Genomic DNA, 13,255 nt, shown 5'->3' on the forward strand with positions numbered 1-13,255 from the left:
CATCTTAAGTGTGGTCCACCATAGATCCTATTAATTTTTTTAATTTAAACCGTTTGATCTTTTTTGATAAAAGATAATTGTTAGATCATGCATGCATGTTTATTGTATCTTACGATGAACCAACAACAACTAACTTCATATCTCATTCTTCATCTTCTTCCTTCCTCCTATTCATCACTTTCGTCAAGCTTCATTAAAAAAAATCCAGAAATTCATCAACTATATCACCATCTCATCACTACTCAATTCATCTTCCAATCTCATCATTTCACAAATCTAACATACAACAGATCTGACAAAAAAAATCAAAAATAAAAAAGTGATAATCAATTAAAATTTAAACACCATCAACAACAACAACATCACCAACAACAATATCGCATAAATCATCATCACCACCACCACTACCAACAGCAACCCCACTGTAGCTTCGTTACACCACGCACCTCCACTCCATACCCTAACCCTAAATCCAATTCCAATTCAAAATCAATTTCCTTCATCTTCCTTCTCCTCTTCTCTCTCCGTTCTGTCTAGTCCCTTTTCCCTTTCCTTCGTTCTTCTTCACCTTCTTTATCTCTCTTCCCCTTTTCCTTCATTGTTTCACATCTCTCTTTTTCCTTACCCTCACTTTCTCTCTCTTTTCACTCTCTTCTTCCAGACTTCCTTGTTTCACTATAGAAAGTTTCAATTTTTAAATTAATCCAACAAATTACCTCAACTGGGTATCAATTTTTACTTGATTTTCAGTTAAAAAATTGGGGAAAATCGAAGCTAACGTCATTGGATTTGATGTTGGCTGTGGTGATGCGGAGTTCCAGCGAGGAAAAGAATCCGGCGGTGGTGAAACGGATTTGTGTTGTGTTGTTTCTTTGTATTTTCAAAAAAAAAATATGGTATCTATGTTTTGTGTTGTTTTGTTGGATTTGTATGTTGTGTTGAGAGAAGAATAATGAAGGAATTCTGAGGAAAAAAAATTAATGCTTTTTGGGGGAGAATATTACAGTTTGGTTTAATTAGAGTTGTTGTTGGTTTTGTGTTTTTGGGTTTTATGAATTCATGAATTTATGAATTTCTTTTTCTGTGATGGTGGTGCAGTGATGAATTTATGATGGTGGCGTGTGATGATTTATGAATTTCTTGGTACAGGGTAATTAATTGGGGGATTTATGGATTTTGGGAGAAGAGGATATGAAGATTTTATTTTGGGAGAGAAGAAGAGATGAAGATTTATGGAGATGAAGGAATTCTGGAATTTTTTTCTGGAAAATATTGATATAGATAGAGGAAGAAGAAGAAGCGAGAAGACAGTGAAAAAGGAAAAAAATTAGGTGCTGACGGTTCACGGTAAATACAATAGACATGCAATCAAATGGTTAAAATCAAATCAAAAATTTTAGACATTAAAAAACAAACGGAGGAGACCAAATTGACTAACGGAGCAAAACAAGAAGGACTGAAATGTTAATTTTACGAGTTATGGGACCAAAATGAAAACAACAAAATAGTTAGGGGACTAAATATCGAATTAAGCCTATATAATTTAGATGGTTGTTGTCTGAATTATTTGGAAGGAGCGAAATCTTCTTATTTTTCAAACCAAAACATCGTCCATATTGTTGAGAGGGTGAAACTGCTTTAAAGTGTAAATTAGCACGCCCCATATTAGAATAGAAATAAAATGTGGTATTTTAGTAAAGGGTTTTTCTATCATGTGAAATTTGCACATGTTAAGAAGTTTAAAGTAGTAATTTTGGCTTGGAACTTGTGTTTTTTATATTAAATATGTAATTTTTAATTAATAATTGTTGGTTTTCAATGAAAAGTTACTACTTTTTAGTTACTTTAACATGTGCAATATTGCACATGTTAGACAAACCCGTTAGTAAAATATAAGTGAGTGTAAAGTAGCGGTCCTCATATATATATTTTTTTTGGCTTAAATATGTGTCCAGTCCCTGCAAATAGGCCGTAGTTGAATTTTAGTCCCTGTACTTACGAATCCTCCCAATTTGCCACTGCAAATATTAATCATTTGAAATTTCGTCCTAATTACGTTTTTTTTTGCTGAGGTGGAGTGTCAATAGCGACGTGGCGCCTATGTGTCAAGTGGTGACTCGGTCTGAGTGTTGGCACGTCAGCAAAACAGATGTGAAAGGACATTTTTGACCTTAATGACAAAGCCCAAACGTGAAATGACAATTTTGCCCCTGTCTTCATTTCTTCTCATTCCCTCTTCTTCTTACGGATTGCAACTCTCCTCCCTTCTCCCATGAACCCTAACAATCAATGAAGACATCCGCAATTCCAAATCCACTAGAGAATGAGTTTTCATTAGGTAAAAAATAAAAAGGGATGGATTTTACATTAATCCAATCTCATAAATTCATTTATCCGGTTTCATCAATCAAAAGCCACACCATGTCACAATCACAACAACAATTTCACAATCACAACCACAACAATTTCATCCAACTTTGGAATCAAAATCATAATCACAACAACATCAACCGTTGGAGGTTAATGGGTCCTCTCTTCCTCTCGACACTTCCACCACCAATCCTAGCCACAGATGGCAAAAGGGTCCTCACCGTAACGCGACAGAAACTGCTTTATCTGCCAGAAGTTCTTGTGCCGCAGAAACTGCTTTTGTATTAAGCAAAATGGGCACTTTGCTATCAATCAAAATTCGTCGTAGTTGAGATTGGAAATTTATGTTAACTAACCGACGCGCGGCTGGTGCGGAGGCGCCGATGGATAACACGACGGCGAGTTCACGTGCGTAGGTGTGGAAGAGAAAACGTCTTTCCTTGGGGATATTGAGTTCCGTTTACATTTCTGAATTTGTTGAGGGTTGTTGTTAGGTTTATGGTTATTGGTTTTGGAAGAGGAAAGGAAGAAGAAAAGGAAGAAGAAGAAAAGAAGAAGAATCGGAAGATACGAAGAGGAAAGGAAGAAGAAGAAGAAAAGAAGAAAAGGAAGATATGAAGAGAAAAAGAAGAAAAGAAGAAAAGGAAGAAACGAAGAGGAAAGAAGAGGGTTCTGACCAGGGAAGAAAAGAGGAAGAAGGAAGTGGAAAGCAAGGGGCAGTTTGGTCTTTTATACGTCTCAGAAACCATTAAGGGCAAAATTGGAACTTGAGGTCTGGAAAGCTGAGTCGGCGAGGTGGTTTCCCAGTCAGCTGGTGCCACGTGTGCGCCACGTAAGTAATCAGATGCCACATAGGCAAGAAATCTTAATTAGGACCAAATTATAAGTGATTATTATTTGCAGTGGCAAATTGGGAGGATTAGTAAGTACAGGGACTAAAATTCAACTGCGGCCTATTTGCGGGGACTGGACACATATTTAAGCCTTTTTTTTAGGGAACGGTCCTCATATATAATTATCACAAAAAATAAATATATTACCTTGGTCCAAGATACCACTAGGGATGCAGAAATTATTCAAACCCACTGCCATGGCTCCCTCTCCTTATCACGCCTCTACTGCTACACCGCCTCTCATTCTTCTCCATCTTCCTCCTTCCTTGGCTCCACATTCCTTCTCTGTCACTTCTCGTTAATGAAGACACCAGTGCGAAACATCTGGATATCGGGCCTCATATGCCCTAATAGAAAAACCCTGGAAGATATGTCGTTGATATACATAGACCCTACGAAGCAGATTTTAAAAAGGATGAATGCCATGCGTGATAGGGATCTAGGTTTGGACGAAGAACATAATCTTAGGAAGAGGGCTCTAACCTGGGATGAAAGAAGACGTGGAGAACTTTTGTGTTTTGTCAGAGATATGGTGCAGATTGTAAAAGGGTGGCGGCCAGCTATCCATTCCATCAACCAGAATCACCATCATGTAAAAATAACTTATCAAATTTTAGGTTTCGTCTCTGACTCTTTAGGTCGCTCTCGAATAGGTTATATTAGTCCTTCTAAATCAATCAATAGTTATTTGACAGTGTTATAGAGTTAGAGATCTTTTTGCAGATTAATATATTGGCACTTTGCGCGCCAATATTCACGGTGGCATTCTAGTTCTTTGTAGTGTTGGCGGGGTGAAAAGGAAGTCAACTACACTTGATAAGCAAATGATAAGATATGAACTTCCAAGACTTGTATTTATCAACAACCTCCACCAGGGAGCAAATCCATGGGAAGTTTTAAATCAGGCAAGGTCTAAGCTTCAACATTTTAGTGCTGCAGTCCAAGTTCCAATAGGCTTGGAAGATGATTTTAAGGGACTTGTTGATCTTGTTGAATTAAAGGCCTACTCTCTAAATGGTTCATATGGGTCCGTTTCTGAAACTTCTCCATTGGTTATAACTGTGATTATTCTTCAAATTATTCAATTGTTGCTTATTGTAGGGAAAAGCTTACCATTGAAAAAGTTGAAGTTCCTCCAGATATGGAGGCCTTGGTGTCAGAAAAAAGGCGTGAACTCATAGAAGCTGTGTCAAAGGTGGACGGTAAACTTGCTGAAGCTTTTTGCAGCGACAAGGTCATATGAGGAGCTGACCTTAAGGTGTGAATTGAGATTATTTTTCGGAGTTTCACATCTTAATTTTTTGGTTTACATTTTGCGAATATTTGTCATATGTTCTATTTCTGACCTGTAGTTTATCAACATACTATTGTTTTAAAGTCTTGAGGATCTTCAAACCAAGACATAATTCCAATAAATAATTAATAGTAACTAAATTATGGCTGCATGATCTTAGAATATACCTCTCATTCTTCTGCATCTCTCTCCTTCCTTGCCTCCACTTTCCACCCCCGTCACTTCTTGTCAGTGGATAAGCGGATGCTAAACATATGGATCTCGGGCCTCGTTGATGGACCCTTTCAAAAAGGCTATCAAAAAGATGATGTCCGTGAGTAATATTATGCGTAGGGCTTTAGGTATTAAAAATTGACAATTGGAATTGCTAATATTTGTTCAAGTGTACAGGACCATAGACAAAAATTTATATCATACAAAGGTTCTGAATAAGCAAATAAAGAGCAAAGGAATCAACAAAATTGAAGCTTAGAAGCTCCTGAAGGCAAAGCGCTCCTGAAGACTAGAAGCTCCTGAAGACTAGTGCTCCTGAAGACTAGAGGTCCTGATCTGGCTCTAGTTCACAAGAATAAGGTGTTAGAAGAAAGAAATAAGGAGCTAGAAAGAGAGCTACTTGACCAGAAGGTACTGCAGTTAGGGTACAAAGCTGAGACAAATGCTAAGTTGCAAGAAGCTAGGCTCAGAGAAGAAAAGCTCCTCAAGATAACAGCAGATATCAAGTCAGAGATGGACAAGAAACTTGCAGAAACAAATGAATTACTCAAGAAGATTTTGGAGAACCAAAGCAAGCCAAACCCTTAGTTGCACACCTTAAGCTTGCCTATTTTCTTTATGCTTCTGATATGTTTTGTTTCATCATTTGATTCTGAAATAGTTTTTGGTTCTGATTATCATTTGCTTCTGAACTCTTTAAATATTTTTCATCTTATCAATTGTTGCTCTGATAATCATTTTGGTTTTTGTGCTCTGATTAACTTGTTTTACTTTGAGAAAATGGTTAATATGCTCTAATTATGTGCTTATATATTGCTCTGAACCTTTTACTCTATGTTTTTCTCATCTCTTCTTTTTTGTTATTTCTTTTTGTTAATGACAAAAGGGGGAGTATATGTGATAGTATTTAAAGGCTCTGAGCCCCATTAATGTTATTTGAAAATTTAATTGAAAAACTTCTATCATTTTTACCTGAAAGGTATAAGCTTTGAACGAAAGAAGGAGTATCAATTTCAAATAAAATTAATTGAACCATTCTTCTTTTCTATAATCTACTTCTCATTGTTTAAAGACTATCAGACTCAGGGGGAGTTAGAGCTTACGAACCACAGACTCTGAGCTTACAAACCTCAGAACCCCAAAGTCAACTTGTTAATTAAATTAACAACAATTGATCAAGTTTTAAATACTATTGTTTGTCATCATAAAAAAGGGGGAGATTGTTGGAACAAAATGTGTTTAACAATAAACCTTTAGAGTTTTGATGATAACAAGGTATTAAAAATTGACAATTGGAATTGCTAATATTTGTTCAAGTGTACAGGACCATAGACAAAAATTTATATCATACAAAGGTTCTGAATGAGCAAATAAAGAGAAAAGGAATCAACAAAATTGAAGCTTAGAAGCTCCTGAAGGCAAAGCGATCCTGAAGACTAGAAGCTCCTGAAGACTAGTGCTCCTGAAGACTAGAGGTCTTGAAGTGCCACGTCATCAGAAGCTGCCTCATCAAAAGCTGTTTTCACCAGAAGCTGAAGATCAACTGAATTTGCAAAATTCAAGGATTCAAGAGTTGTTTCATGGATCGAAATTCATCTAAAGATAGCAGAAGACTAGTGGAACATTGCAATGGTCATTTCAAAAGTGTTTGAAGGCATTTGCTTGCAAAAGGAACAAAAACGTTGACATTGTACTTTGTACGAACTGTACAACCACCTTTTCCACTACTCTGTTTTGTGTCTCTGCTACAAGACAAAATAACAGCTCTGAATGTACAACCAAGCCTGCAGAAATGTTCCCTCTCAACTGGAATGGATTTGAAATTGGTTCTTCATAGGACAACAACCAAATCAGGCAAAAGATCATTGGTGTAAGATCAAGCTTCAACAACGACTCTTTTGATGTGCTGGCAATTTCACAACGTCTCTTTCACACCTCTATATAAAGGAGTGAAGTCTTAGAGATTGGAAATGCTGAACGAAAGACTCATCAACATTTTATAAGTGCCAAAACTCTGCTGAAATTGTTCTGCATTCACTTAGAATTTATGTTTCTCAAAGTCATATCCTAGAAATTCTTAAGTCTTAAAGTCTTATCTGATTTGTATTGTGAGCACCTCTGATTGTATATTAAGTGTTTAAACTCAAACATCTTTCTGTGTAATTTTGTTTGTTTAGAAGTCTCTTGCAGTTGTGCTTGAGCATAGAAGTCTCTTGATTGTGTTCTTGAGCATAGGAAGACTCTTGCAAAGTGTGCTTGAGCAAAGGAAGTCTCTTGCTGTGTGCTTGAGAAATTGTAATCAGATATTACATTTTAGTGAACTCTCCTTGGAAGTGCAAAGGGGACAGGACTACTTCCGGTTTGTGGAAGGAACCTGTATAATTGATTTGTGTCTTTCTTCTTCTCTCTCTGTTTTTATCCGCTGCATTTAGATTCTGATTATCACTTCAGAAGCTGTTTCACTTTGCTTCTGATCAGTGTGTTCAGTTTAGGAGAAACGAAGAATTTTTCAAAACACAATTCAACCCCCCCTTCTTGTGTTTTTCTCACCTTCAAGTGGCTCGTAAATAGGTTCTGACCCTATCAAAATTTATTCATAGTAATCCTTCTTAATTAATCCTTCAAAATTTATTCATATTAATCCTTCAAAATTAATAGTGAGTTGTTAAAATAAAATAGAGATGTAATTTATAGTAAATGGTTAAATATAGAGTCAAAGATCTTTTTGAAATATTCATAATAGCTGAGATTTATTTTCCTTTATGTATTTTTCAGATATAGTGATAGAGGAAAACCAGTTGATGCTTCTATCCTCCTCCTCCAAATCCTATTTTGTAAATAGTTTTTTTTTGTTATTATTTTGCGTGTGTAGGAAGCAATTCGTAGGGCCACCATAGCACGGAAATTTGTACCCATATACATGGGTAATGCTTTGAATTATAACAAGGTAACTGCTGAATTACTTTGAATCCGTATATGCATTTTGACCTGAATATTATGTTTTTCTTTAACCTTGAATTTAGGTGGATACATTATGTTCGTCACTGCTGTAACACCCACACTAAATGTATCTAGAAAGTTTAGCATGTGCGTTAGTTTAGTACTGGATACATTAAAAATTTACAACAATAAAACTCGCAATGAATATCTTATACAACAATGTGCGTTCGTACAATAATAATACAACTCAACATTTCTAAAACATAGCATTTGCATCCTTGCATATCCGTATCATCCTGCAGCGAGTACGAACGAACACTTGCTGAAACATCCATTCGGCTACTAGCTTGCTAAACCAACCTGTTTATCTGAAACAAATAAGGAGGATTGGGGTGAGACATAATGTCTCAATGAGTTCCACCTAATCCTAGGCTATAGGTAACCTCGGGGGAAACCTACGGTCACCACGTGTCTACAATACAACCTGACGGTTGATTATATGTGTGTGGTCATGCTTTCCTAGACGGTCGTGCATACTAGACCCGTCATAGGTTTTTCTTAACTTGTTATAGGCTTTGCTATCATCATACGTGTCATGACGGTCAAGGGATCCTAAGACCGCTAATTCAAGATACGTTGAACGCATCAAGACTTAACTTAATTAACATATTCATGACACGGTCCTAAACCGGACGATTAGGGGAACCTAAGATCGTCATCGGTTTAACATTCTTTACTTGTTCTAATTCATATCTTGTACTTATCTAGTAGCATCTCGTGCTCTTGAACATAACATAATCGTACATGAGTTCCTTCATGATCATAGTTATAGCCATAGTCATTCTTGGTTAGTGTTGAACAAACATTATTATCTTGATTTATTTTACGGAGAGCCCCGTGTGGAGTATGTAACAGCCCGATTTTTCGCTAGATTTATTTTATTTATTATTTATGTGTGCTATACGTGCTGATGTGTGATTATTTGCCTCTGTGTGTATTTTTGGTTGGGATTCGTAGAATTCGGTGTTAGAAGGGTATTTTAGACATTTTGGACTTAGGGGTATTTTGGTCATTTTGAGGGCAGGGGTAATTTTGTAATTTTTGCTGAAAGTTATTTTTAGTGCTTAGTGAGGGTTTTATTTTACTAAGTGTTGGAGAGTGTAGTAATTATTTTAATTACCATTAAGTGACCGTTAGTGTTATAATTTATCATTAAGTGAGTAGTGACATTTTGAGTGTTAGAATAGAAATGGGTTATGCCCATTAAGGTTTAAGAGATAAGCCCAATTGAGTAGAGCTAGTATATAAACTCTAGTTGTTGGTGAAACTAGGTTTTACAAACATTTATCATTTCATTTCATTTGAGAGAAGAGATAGAGATAGAGAGAAGAAAGGGTTTGAAGAGATTGAAGAGGAAGGCTAGAGCTAGAAGAGGGATTCATCATCTAGGAGCTAAATTGAAGCTTGGGTTAGAGATTCTTGGTGTTAGAGGTAAGAGGGTTAGATTTCAACCATAATTCATATCTTTTTCTCTTTACCCATTTTGTTAAATTGATGAATTGAATCTAATTGTTGTAAAATTCGTGCATAATTGTTGTTGTTATGTTTGGGAACATGATTTATATGATAATTGCATGTTAGTATGTGAATTAACATGTTTAAATGCATAGTTGTTGGTGCTTTGTGTTCTTGAGCAAGTTTGATGAGAAATGAAGTTGTGATAATGAATTGTGCATGAATTTGTGTTCATTAGTTGTTGTTATTGATTTGAAACATGTTGTTGTTGGATTAGTGCTTTGGGTATTAAGATTGATGATTTGATGAAGAGATTTTGGGTTGTTGTTGAAAGTTGAGGAAGTGATGATATTTTGGTGAATTTTGTTATGTTGATGAATTTGATGTGTTGATGTGTTAATCTCAAAACTTATGCAAGTTTAAGTGTTTTGAAGTGTATGTGACCTATGAACATCTTTGGGATTGAGTTTTGGGGTTGGAATGATCAAAATTGGGATTTTGGGGTAAAAAGGGGTTGGAACCGTCACATTTTGAACTGCTGTGAAGCCCAGAATCGGCCACCGATTTGCCAAAATCGGCCACCGATTTCTGGGTTGATTTTCCAGTTTTGACTCGGGAAAAATCGGCCACCGATTTCTCAAAATCGGCCACCGATTTTGTCAGGCAAATCTGGGAAATATTCACGTTTTTCACCCTTTTTCGTTTTGAATATGCTTTTGGTGTAAACATGAAAGTTGTAGATAATTTTGTTAGCTTTCCAATGGCTTTGGTTTGACTTGAAAATGATTTTTGGTTTTTGAGTTATGATGAAAATACTCCAAGGAGGTCTTAGAGACATTTTACGAAAAATCCGCATAACTATTTCTAAGTCGACCCAAACCTTATGTATTGCTTCTAAACTTCGAAACTTGAGTTTTATGAGTTCAATAAAGGTGTTTAATGGTATTTAAACTATGATGTGGTGAATCTAACTTGTTTTGATTTGAAAATGGAAATTTTTGTGAAAAGTGATAAAGGGAGACGAACCTTGTGATTTTCATGAGTTAATCGTATTTGGCCGATGAAATGCTTATGTAACCTCTATTGCACACATATGTGAATTGTGAGAATACAAGGCATAGGCAATTGAGCTTGTTTACTTGGTTTTGACTCAAATGTTCAATTAATTCATTGTTGCGATTTTGAGAGACGAACTTGACTAAAGATGACTTTTGTGAATCAATTGATCGTGAATCCTTTATGGAGAGTTATTATATGTTGATTTATGTGGAAATGATTGATGATGTATATATGTGACAATTATATGTTGATTGAATTGTGGATGTTGTTGGTGATTGTATAAATGTCAAGTGGTGGTGAATTGTTGTCGATGCATATATACTAATTGAATGGTGATGAACATGTTTATGTTATGTTGTTTGTTGAACATGTTAAATGTTGATTGTTGGTGGTATAATTATATGACAACTTCATGTTGTGTGATTTTTGATGATTGTTGGTGATTGTATATATATTAAATTGGTGGTGACTTGTTGATGATTGCATATATACAAGTATTGGTGATGGTGAGGTGATTATTGTTTGTGTGAACATATGCATTTGTAGTTGAGTCATATGTTCATGCATTCATGACTGATGGTGGTGGATTTTATATCCAAGACTGATGGTGGCGGATTTTATATCCAATTGAGGTGAGTACGATGTTTTTGTTGCATCGAAGGTGACGACCTCGAGGTGTTTTGGTACCACATGCATCTAGAGAAGAGTCTAGAACATTGCATGCATTTGAATAATTGATGAGTTGTGTCATAATTGAATATATGACTTGGTGAATTTGTGTATTGGTGAAATTTGGCGAATGTTGTGATTATGTGGATTGGTGTATATGTACATTGGTGAATTTTGTGGATGGTTGTGACTAATTGTATTATGCTCTAATTGCATGTCTTAATTGTTTGTGCTTATACACTTGGTGAATCAATTGATGATGGTTATTTTAATAATAATGATGAGGTGAGATTTGTATATGTATATATACATATATGATGTGGTGATGTTCTTTGATAATGATGATGGCTTGCGTATAACTTCGATATGATGAATTGTACTTGTTGAGATAAGCATGCTAGATGAGTAATGAAGTGAGTAATGTTTTCATTGATTGATGTTGATAAATGATGAGCTTTTGTTGATGACTTGATTAGAGGTTGAATATGCATGCTATGCTATGATAATCATGTGATAGCTTGAAATGTAAGTGATGGGGGATAATAATGATCATGTGATGCTAGTGTTCTAGGAGGGAGGGTTATGTATATGTGATACGTGTATGATACACTTGTTGATATGAACTTGGAATGATTGTATGGAATGGTTTGAATGGTATGAGAATCATGAATACTTGTGAATACATGTATGATTTGTTATTCTGTATTCTTGAATATATCTTTCATTTCCAATGTTCTTGTTTAAATCTTTTATGGATTATGATGATGTAATGCTAACCCTCAATGGTCTGTGGTGGACCGCCTACCTTTCTGTATGGACGGGTAGACGGCGTGCAGGATGCTTAGTTGTTGCTTGTTGATGCCGAGGAGTGGAGTTCCTCTTTTTCATGCAAGTGTCTAGATTAGGGCTCTGATCTAGGATAGTCTTTGCATGATGTTTATTTGACTTGGTATTTTGGAGTTGTTGAGATATTCTGTTATTTGAGATTTGGATGATACATTTGTATTTAGTTTGGAGATCCAGAGATTGTTTATGAATTATATGTTGTCCGCTGCTATGTTGTGTAACATGATCTTTATGCATGTATTGTATTTTTGTGGTTTATTCGAAGACGTAGCATCTATTTCTAGAATATGTTATATATATATTCGCGCGTTTTACCGCTTATTAGAAATAGGGTGTTACAAGTTGGTATTAGAGCCGTGGTCGGTCTTGTCCAGACCAAAACCCGTTGATTTTCCTGTTTGTATGCGACATGTATGGAAGTACTGTCGGTACTTGTTGTGTTGTTCCGTTTTTTTAGGTGGGCTTGAGCTTAGTGGGGGAGTAGCAGGTTGCTTCAGGTTTGTTGGTCTGGCAAGGGAAGGTATCTTTGGCTGCAGAGGCTCAGTTGGTTGTGATTTGTGTTAAGGTTCTTGTTGATTTTGAGTTGAATCTTGTGTGTCTTCTGTTGAAGCATATGGACGTTATTTTTGGTATGGATTGGATGTTGACTTTTGGTGTTAACATCAATTGTTTGACCAAGAGTGTAACGTTTTTTAAGCCGGTAGCTGAGGAAGGTGGGAAGTTCTTGACCGCGGAGCAAGGGAAGAAGACCTTGGATGGCGAAGCTAGTGTGTTCATGATGTTTGCTTCCTTGAAGGAAAATAGTGAGAAAGGAGTTGGTGATTTGCCGGTAGTGCAAGAGTTTCCAGAAGTTTTTTCGGACGACATTACCGAATTACCGCCGGAGAGGGAAGTTGAGTTTGCAATTGATTTGGTTCTGGGAACGAGTCCTATTTCGATTGCTCCTTATCGGATGTCTGCATCAGAATTGGGTGAGTTGAAGAAACAGTTCGAAGAGTTGCTCGAGAAACAGTTTATCAGGCCGAGTGTTTCTCCGTGGGGCGCTCCAGTGTTGTTGGTTAAGAAGAAAGATGGAAGCATGAGGTTGTGTGTGGATTATCGGCAGTTGAACAAGGTGACAATCAAGAATCGGTATCCGCTCCCGAGGATTGATGATTAGATGGATCAGTTGGTTGGTGCGGAAGTGTTTAGCAAGATTGATTTGAGATCAGGATATCATCAGATTAGAGTGAAGGCGGAAGATATATCCAAAACTGCGTTCAGAACGAGGTATGGACACTATGAGTATTCTGTGATGCCATTTGGAGTGTCTAATGCACCAGGTGTCTTCATGGAATATATGAATAGGATATTTCATCCTTTTCTGGACCGTTTTGTGGTGGTGTTTATAGATGATATTTTGGTGTATTCGAAGTCTGAAGAAGAGCATGCCGAGCATTTGAGGATTGTGTTGGGA

This window comes from Medicago sativa, chromosome 4, assembly GCF_051527215.1.
Source record: "Medicago sativa cultivar Bolivia chromosome 4, Bolivia_mono, whole genome shotgun sequence".
Classification (NCBI taxonomy): Eukaryota; Viridiplantae; Streptophyta; class Magnoliopsida; order Fabales; family Fabaceae; genus Medicago; species Medicago sativa.